Here is a 9,711-nt window from a genome sequence, read left to right on the forward strand (position 1 = left end):
ACCTCACTTATCACTGCTTTATCACTTCTTTACCCCTTCTCGTTATCACATTGTCACCTCACTTATCACTGCTTTATCACTTCTTTATCCCTTCTCGTTATCACATTGTCACCTCACTTATCACTGCTTTATCACTTCTTTACCCCTTCTCGTTATCACATTGTCACCTCACTTATCACTGCTTTATCACTTCTTTATCCCTTCTTGTTATCACATTGTCACCTCACTTATCACTGCTTTATCACTTCTTTACCCCTTGTCGTTATCACATTGTCACCTCACTTATCACTGCTTTATCACTTATTTATCCCTTCTCGTTATCACATTGTCACCTCACTTATCACTGCTTTATCACTTCTTTACCGCTTGTCGTTATCACATTGTCACCTCACTTATCACTGCTTTATCACTTCTTTATCCCTTGTCGTTAACACATTGTCACCTCACTTATCACTGCTTTATCGCTTCTTTACCCCTTCTCGTTATCACATTGTCACCTCACTTATCACTTCTTTATCCCTTGTCGTTATCACATTTGTCACCTCACTTATCACTGCTTTATCACTTCTTTATCCCTTGTCGTTATCACATTTGTCACCTCACTTATCACTGCTTTATCACTTCTTTACCCCTTCTCGTTATCACATTGTCACCTCACTTATCACTGCTTTATCACTTCTTTATCCCTTGTCGTTATCACATTGTCACCTCACTTATCACTGCTTTATCACTTCTTTACCCCTTCTCGTTATCACATTGTCACCTCACTTATCACTGCTTTATCACTTCTTTATCCCTTCTCGTTATCACATTGTCACCTCACTTATCACTGCTTTATCGCTTCTTTACCCCTTCTCGTTATCACATTGTCACCTCACTTATCACTTCTTTATCCCTTGTCGTTATCACATTTGTCACCTCACTTATCACTGCTTTATCACTTCTTTATCCCTTGTCGTTATCACATTTGTCACCTCACTTATCACTGCTTTATCACTTCTTTACCCCTTCTCGTTATCACATTGTCACCTCACTTATCACTGCTTTATCACTTCTTTATCCCTTGTCGTTATCACATTGTCACCTCACTTATCACTGCTTTATCACTTCTTTACCCCTTCTCGTTATCACATTGTCACCTCACTTATCACTGCTTTATCACTTCTTTATCCCTACTCGTTATCACATTGTCACCTCACTTATCACTGCTTTATCACTTCTTTACCCCTTCTCGTTATCACATTGTCACCTCACTTATCACTGCTTTATCACTTCTTTATCCCTTCTCGTTATCACATTTGTCACCTCACTTATCACTTCTTTATCCCTTCTTGTTATCACATTTGTCACCTCACTTATCACTGCTTTATCACTTCTTTATCCCTTGTCGTTATCACATTGTCACCTCAATTATCACTGCTTTATCACTTCTTTACCCCTTCTCGTTATCACATTGTCACCTCACTTATCACTGCTTTATCACGTCTTTATCCCTTCTCGTTATCACATTGTCACCTCACTTATCACTGCTTTATCACTTCTTTATCCCTTGTCGTTATCACATTGTCACCTCACTTATCACTGCTTTATCACTTCTTTATCCCTTGTCGTTATCACATTGTCACCTCAATTATCACTGCTTTATCACTTCTTTATCCCTTGTCGTTATCACATTGTCACCTCATTTATCACTGCTTTATCACTTCTTTATCCCTTCTTGTTATCACATTGTCACCTCACTTATCACTGCTTTATCACTTCTTTATCCCTTGTCGTTAACACATTGTCACCTCACTTATCACTGCTTTATCGCTTCTTTACCCCTTCTCGTTATCACATTGTCACCTCACTTATCACTTCTTTATCCCTTGTCGTTATCACATTTGTCACCTCACTTATCACTGCTTTATCACTTCTTTATCCCTTGTCGTTATCACATTTGTCACCTCACTTATCACTGCTTTATCACTTCTTTACCCCTTCTCGTTATCACATTGTCACCTCACTTATCACTGCTTTATCACTTCTTTATCCCTTGTCGTTATCACATTGTCACCTCACTTATCACTGCTTTATCACTTCTTTACCCCTTCTCGTTATCACATTGTCACCTCACTTATCACTGCTTTATCACTTCTTTATCCCTTCTCGTTATCACATTGTCACCTCACTTATCACTGCTTTATCACTTCTTTACCCCTTCTCGTTATCACATTTGTCACCTCACTTATCACTGCTTTATCACTTCTTTATCCCTTCTCGTTATCACATTGTCACCTCACTTATCACTGCTTTATCACTTCTTTACCCCTTCTCGTTATCACATTGTCACCTCACTTATCACTGCTTTATCACTTCTTTATCCCTTCTCGTTATCACATTTGTCACCTCACTTATCACTTCTTTATCCCTTCTTGTTATCACATTTGTCACCTCACTTATCACTGCTTTATCACTTCTTTATCCCTTGTCGTTATCACATTGTCACCTCAATTATCACTGCTTTATCACTTCTTTACCCCTTCTCGTTATCACATTGTCACCTCACTTATCACTGCTTTATCACGTCTTTATCCCTTCTCGTTATCACATTGTCACCTCACTTATCACTGCTTTATCACTTCTTTATCCCTTGTCGTTATCACATTGTCACCTCACTTATCACTGCTTTATCACTTCTTTATCCCTTGTCGTTATCACATTGTCACCTCAATTATCACTGCTTTATCACTTCTTTATCCCTTGTCGTTATCACATTGTCACCTCATTTATCACTGCTTTATCACTTCTTTATCCCTTCTTGTTATCACATTGTCACCTCACTTATCACTGCTTTATCACTTCTTTATCCCTTGTCGTTAACACATTGTCACCTCACTTATCACTGCTTTATCGCTTCTTTACCCCTTCTCGTTATCACATTGTCACCTCACTTATCACTTCTTTATCCCTTGTCGTTATCACATTTGTCACCTCACTTATCACTGCTTTATCACTTCTTTATCCCTTGTCGTTATCACATTTGTCACCTCACTTATCACTGCTTTATCACTTCTTTACCCCTTCTCGTTATCACATTGTCACCTCACTTATCACTGCTTTATCACTTCTTTATCCCTTGTCGTTATCACATTGTCACCTCACTTATCACTGCTTTATCACTTCTTTACCCCTTCTCGTTATCACATTGTCACCTCACTTATCACTGCTTTATCACTTCTTTATCCCTTCTCGTTATCACATTGTCACCTCACTTATCACTGCTTTATCACTTCTTTACCCCTTCTCGTTATCACATTTGTCACCTCACTTATCACTGCTTTATCACTTCTTTATCCCTTCTCGTTATCACATTGTCACCTCACTTATCACTGCTTTATCACTTCTTTACCCCTTCTCGTTATCACATTGTCACCTCACTTATCACTGCTTTATCACTTCTTTATCCCTTCTCGTTATCACATTTGTCACCTCACTTATCACTTCTTTATCCCTTCTTGTTATCACATTTGTCACCTCACTTATCACTGCTTTATCACTTCTTTATCCCTTGTCGTTATCACATTGTCACCTCAATTATCACTGTTTTATCACTTCTTTACCCCTTCTCGTTATCACATTGTCACCTCACTTATCACTGCTTTATCACGTCTTTATCCCTTCTCGTTATCACATTGTCACCTCACTTATCACTGCTTTATCACTTCTTTATCCCTTGTCGTTATCACATTGTCACCTCACTTATCACTGCTTTATCACTTCTTTATCCCTTGTCGTTATCACATTGTCACCTCAATTATCACTGCTTTATCACTTCTTTATCCCTTGTCGTTATCACATTGTCACCTCACTTATCACTGCTTTATCACTTCTTTATCCCTTCTTGTTATCACATTGTCACCTCACTTATCACTGCTTTATCACTTCTTTATCCCTTCTCGTTATCACATTGTCACCTCACTTATCACTGCTTTATCACTTCTTTACCCCTTCTCGTTATCACATTGTCGCCTCACTTATCACTGCTTTATCACTTCTTTATCCCTTCTCGTTATCACATTGTCACCTCACTTATCACTGCTTTATCACTTCTTTACCCTTTCTCGTTATCACATTTGTCACCTCACTTATCACTGCTTTATCACTTCTTTATCCCTTCTCGTTATCACATTGTCACCTCACTTATCACTGCTTTATCACTTCTTTATCCCTTGTCGTTATCACATTGTCACCTCACTTATCACTGCTTTATCACTTCTTTACCCCTTCTCGTTATCACATTGTCACCTCACTTATCACTGCTTTATCACTTCTTTATCCCTTCTCGTTATCACATTGTCACCTCACTTATCACTGCTTTATCACTTCTTTACCCCTTCTCGTTATCACATTGTCACCTCACTTATCACTGCTTTATCACTTCTTTACCCCTTCTCGTTATCACATTGTCACCTCACTTATCACTGCTTTATCACTTCTTTATCCCTTCTCGTTATCACATTTGTCACCTCACTTATCACTTCTTTATCCCTTCTTGTTATCACATTTGTCACCTCACTTATCACTGCTTTATCACTTCTTTATCCCTTGTCGTTATCACATTGTCACCTCAATTATCACTGCTTTATCACTTCTTTACCCCTTCTCGTTATCACATTGTCACCTCACTTATCACTGCTTTATCACGTCTTTATCCCTTCTCGTTATCACATTGTCACCTCACTTATCACTGCTTTATCACTTCTTTATCCCTTGTCGTTATCACATTGTCACCTCACTTATCACTGCTTTATCACTTCTTTATCCCTTGTCGTTATCACATTGTCACCTCAATTATCACTGCTTTATCACTTCTTTATCCCTTGTCGTTATCACATTGTCACCTCACTTATCACTGCTTTATCACTTCTTTATCCCTTCTTGTTATCACATTGTCACCTCACTTATCACTGCTTTATCACTTCTTTATCCCTTCTCGTTATCACATTGTCACCTCACTTATCACTGCTTTATCACTTCTTTACCCCTTCTCGTTATCACATTGTCACCTCACTTATCACTGCTTTATCACTTCTTTATCCCTTCTTGTTATCACATTGTCACCTCACTTATCACTGCTTTATCACTTCTTTATCCCTTCTCGTTATCACATTGTCACCTCACTTATCACTGCTTTATCACTTCTTTACCCCTTCTCGTTATCACATTGTCACCTCACTTATCACTGCTTTATCACTTCTTTATCCCTTCTCGTTATCACATTGTCACCTCACTTATCACTGCTTTATCACTTCTTTACCCCTTCTCGTTATCACATTGTCACCTCACTTATCACTGCTTTATCACTTCTTTATCCCTTCTCGTTATCACATTTGTCACCTCACTTATCACTTCTTTATCCCTTCTTGTTATCACATTTGTCACCTCACTTATCACTGCTTTATCACTTCTTTATCCCTTCTCGTTATCACATTGTCACCTCACTTATCACTGCTTTATCACTTCTTTATCCCTTCTTGTTATCACATTGTCACCTCACTTATCACTGCTTTATCACTTCTTTATCCCTTCTCGTTATCACATTGTCACCTCACTTATCACTGCTTTATCACTTCTTTATCCCTTCTCGTTATCACATTGTCACCTCACTTATCACTGCTTTATCACGTCTTTATCCCTTCTCGTTATCACATTGTTACCTTGCTTATCACTGCTTTATCACTTCTTTATCCCTTCTCGTTATCACATTGTCACCTCACTTATAACTGCTTTTTCACTTCTTTATCCCTTCTCGTTATCACATTGTCACCTCACTTATCACTGCTTTATCACTTCTCTATCCCTTCTCGTTATCACATTGTCACCTCACTTATCACTGCTTTATCTTTTCTTTATCCCTTGTCGTTATCACATTGTCACCTCACTTATCACTGCTTTATCACTTCTTTATCCCTTCTCGTTATCACATTTGTCACCTCACTTATCACTGCTTTATCACTTCTTTATCCCTTCTCGTTATCACATTGTCACCTCACTTATCACTGCTTTATCACTTCTTTATCCCTTCTCGTTATCACATTGTCACCTCACTTATCACTGCTTTATCACTTCTTTACCCCTTCTCGTTATCACATTGTCACCTCACTTATCACTGCTTTATCACTTCTTTATCCCTTCTCGTTATCACATTGTCACCTCACTTATCACTGCTTTATCACTTCTCTATCCCTTCTCGTTATCACAATGTCACCTCACTTATCACTGCTTTATCTTTTCTTTATCCCTTGTCGTTATCACATTGTCACCTCACTTATCACTGCTTTATCACTTCTTTATCCCTTCTCGTTATCACATTTGTCACCTCACTTATCACTGCTTTATCACTTCTTTACCCCTTCTCGTTATCACATTGTCACCTCACTTATCACTGCTTTATCTTTTCTTTATCCCTTGTCGTTATCACATTGTCACCTCACTTATCACTGCTTTATCTTTTCTTTATCCCTTGTCGTTATCACATTGCCACCTCACTTATCACTGCTTTATCACTTCTTTATCCCTTCTCGTTATCACATTTGTCACCTCACTTATCACTGCTTTATCACTTCTTTACCCCTTCTCGTTATCACATTGTCACCTCACTTATCACTGCGTTATCACTTCTTTATCCCTTCTCGTTATCACATTTGTCACCTCACTTATCACTTCTTTATCCCTTCTTGTTATCACATTTGTCACCTCACTTATCACTGCTTTATCACTTCTTTATCCCTTCTCGTTATCACATTGTCACCTCACTTATCACTGCTTTATCACTTCTTTACCCCTTCTCGTTATCACATTGTCACCTCAATTATCACTGCTTTATCACGTCTTTATCCCTTCTCGTTATCACATTGTCACCTCACTTATCACTGCTTTATCACTTCTTTATCCCTTGTCGTTATCACATTGTCACCTCACTTATCACTGCTTTATCACTTCTTTATCCCTTGTCGTTATCACATTGTCACCTCAATTATCACTGCTTTATCACTTCTTTATCCCTTGTCGTTATCACATTGTCACCTCACTTATCACTGCTTTATCACTTCTTTATCCCTTCTTGTTATCACATTGTCACCTCACTTATCACTGCTTTATCACTTCTTTATCCCTTCTCGTTATCACATTGTCACCTCACTTATCACTGCTTTATCACTTCTTTATCCCTTCCATACATCTGCCCCAGTATATTTTGGGCAAGTTTGCAAGTCTTGATAGTAAAATTGCTTCCGGCAATACTGGATTTCTTGTTTTCAACTATTCGCTGTGATCTTTTCTTCTCACTCAGCACAATATACATGATAAACGTGACTTCTACGCAATAAATTACAAATGCAGTATTACCTTGTGTGAATTCAACCCTAAGTATATATTTCCTGCTGGCTCGGCTGAGAATATGCTGCTATGTTTTTTGGCGTATTAGATGTTATTTTATTGTGAACACTGGATGGCCTGCCATTGGCATGCCCTACCTATATTTATTGGCTTTGCTGTTTTCCAAACCTTTATAGTATCCTCGTACAGCAGTGACTAATTAAACAAATATGTCTAAGTAAAAACTACTATAAATGTATAAAATTCTTGCTCTTTGTCACAGCACTCTAGCAGACACTATGGCTCACTGCACGCACACAACAGATATAAGAAGACACTGTGTGATGTGAACCCTTGTTCTGCTCCTGTCTCTTCTGCAAGGGGACCAACAAGGGGCTAACGAAAGTCATCAGCAGGGACTCCCAAGCAACTAAAGCAGGCACAGTGACTGCAGCAAAGAACTGTCCTTTCCCAGAAACTCTTTGGTGGTCCCCCAGAACGCTGAGTTGAGCTGTAATGAAGAATCTGGGGGACAGCAGGATTTTATACACTGAAAAGGGAGTCTCCCACAGGATGTAGGATGGTAGGCAACTTCCTTATTTAGATTTAAGAACTGACGTACCTATAATTGGTGCAGAGTGTGCAGTGCACTCTGGCCCCACACCTTCACCACGTGTATTGTCCCTCAAGTGATATATATGGTTCAAGTAGTCCCTCTACTGGTACCTCTGTACTCACAGGTTGCGGCTTTTTTTGAGATGCAAAAGTGTGAAACTGTGCATCTAAATTTGATCTACAGCTCTGTACGAACAAAATCGGGAGGTATGTGAGATGGAAAATGCTCCACTGCTTCTGTCATTGCCGCTGCTTCTGACCCAGCTTCCAGCCACATTAGAGTAGATTAGTCTACAGTTACACCTAAATAATAATAATTAGCTGATGTTGCTGGCCCGAACATTTTACCCCTTTTTTTCACCCCCGTAGGAGTCGAAAAAAATCCCTGCTTAGTGGGTGGCTGCAGATAACTGTCACAGTTTCCAGACCACCCATCAGGTCACATGTTCCAGGTCACCCATCTGGTGCACAGGGAGAGTTCACCAACTGTCACATTTTCCAGAGCACAATGGTGATGCATTGTAAATAGCAGGCGGACGTTTTGCCACATAACTCCGAAATGAAGCAACCAATGACAACCACAATATAATACTGCAAATCTACGGACCAAGGGCTTTAATTTGGTATAAGATGTGCCCTGCTCAGACAATTGCGTCATAGAAACTCATTAAAGTCGCCCTTCTGCGTTTAATATATAGATAATAATAATAGTAATAATAATAATAATAGTTATTATTATTATTATTATTATTATATCAGTAGGTTTATAATCGGCTGAACAAGCATAGCAGAGAAGTCACACATGACCTATGTCACTAACCCTCCCGCTTCCCCCCTTCCGTCCTCTATACCTTTACTTTGTGCTTTTCCCGCAGCTGCCAGTGTGCAGTTCTACAAGTAGTGATTCCAAGCCTCATATTTCCTCATTGGCGGAGTACCCCCTTATAGTGTCTAGTAATACTATAGACTGCTGCAGAACATTACCCCGTTCCATCAACATCACCTACCTCAGATGCACCTCCAGGTCCGCAGCAGTAATCTAGCTCAGAGTTTGTCCCCTCAGGCTTCTGTGATCTATTAAAGAATGGCCTGCAATGGCCTGTGTCAAGGGCAACGCTGCAGTGTTGTAATAAATTGGCATCGAAACAACTCTCTTGATGAAAAGAAATGAGGTAGGAGGTTATTTACACAGTGGAGTTATTGGACAGTGGTGTGTGATGGAGGTTAATTCACATGGCAGATAACGTAACCTGGGATTGGTTTATTAACCAGTAGAATAACATAGGTTTAGTGTTAACATGCAGCAGGTGCAGGATGCAGTATTTCCAGTAGCAGCCAGGAGCGTAAGGGTTAATGTTGGATGTGTAGTATGCACCTCCTGTAAGCATATATACAGTGGTGGCAGCAGAATGTATATAATGTATACCGATGGAGGTGCAGTGGGTCTCGGTAGTGCTGTACACAGTAAAGGGGATCCGGTCTGAAGATCGACAGTATCTAGGTCGACAATGTTTAGGTCGACCACTATAGGTCGACAGTCACTAGGTCGACATGGATGGAAGGTAGACAGGGTTTCTAGGTCGACATGTGCTAGTTCGACAGGTCTAAAGGTCGACATGAGTTTTTTTTTTTTTAAATATTTTTTTGAATTTTTTCATACTTAACGATCCACGTGGACTACGATTGGAACAGTAATCTGTGCCGAGCGAAGCGAAGGCACCATGCCCGAAGCATGGT

At 39.5% G+C, this 9,711-nt stretch overlaps 1 protein-coding gene across 1 annotated transcript in view; it reads right to left on the reverse strand.

Moving 5' to 3' along the window:
• The window catches only part of LOC134945807 (sulfotransferase 1C1-like), a 43,385-nt gene extending 34,297 nt beyond the window's left edge, over positions 1–9,088 (reverse strand). The window contains exon 1 of the mRNA XM_063935317.1: positions 8,982–9,088. The gene's annotated coding sequence lies outside the window, so the exon portion shown is untranslated. The remainder of the gene's footprint in view (positions 1–8,981) is intronic.
• Positions 9,089–9,711: the final 623 nt, after the last annotated feature.

Source organism: Pseudophryne corroboree, chromosome 7, assembly GCF_028390025.1.
Source record: "Pseudophryne corroboree isolate aPseCor3 chromosome 7, aPseCor3.hap2, whole genome shotgun sequence".
Taxonomy (NCBI): Eukaryota; Metazoa; Chordata; class Amphibia; order Anura; family Myobatrachidae; genus Pseudophryne; species Pseudophryne corroboree.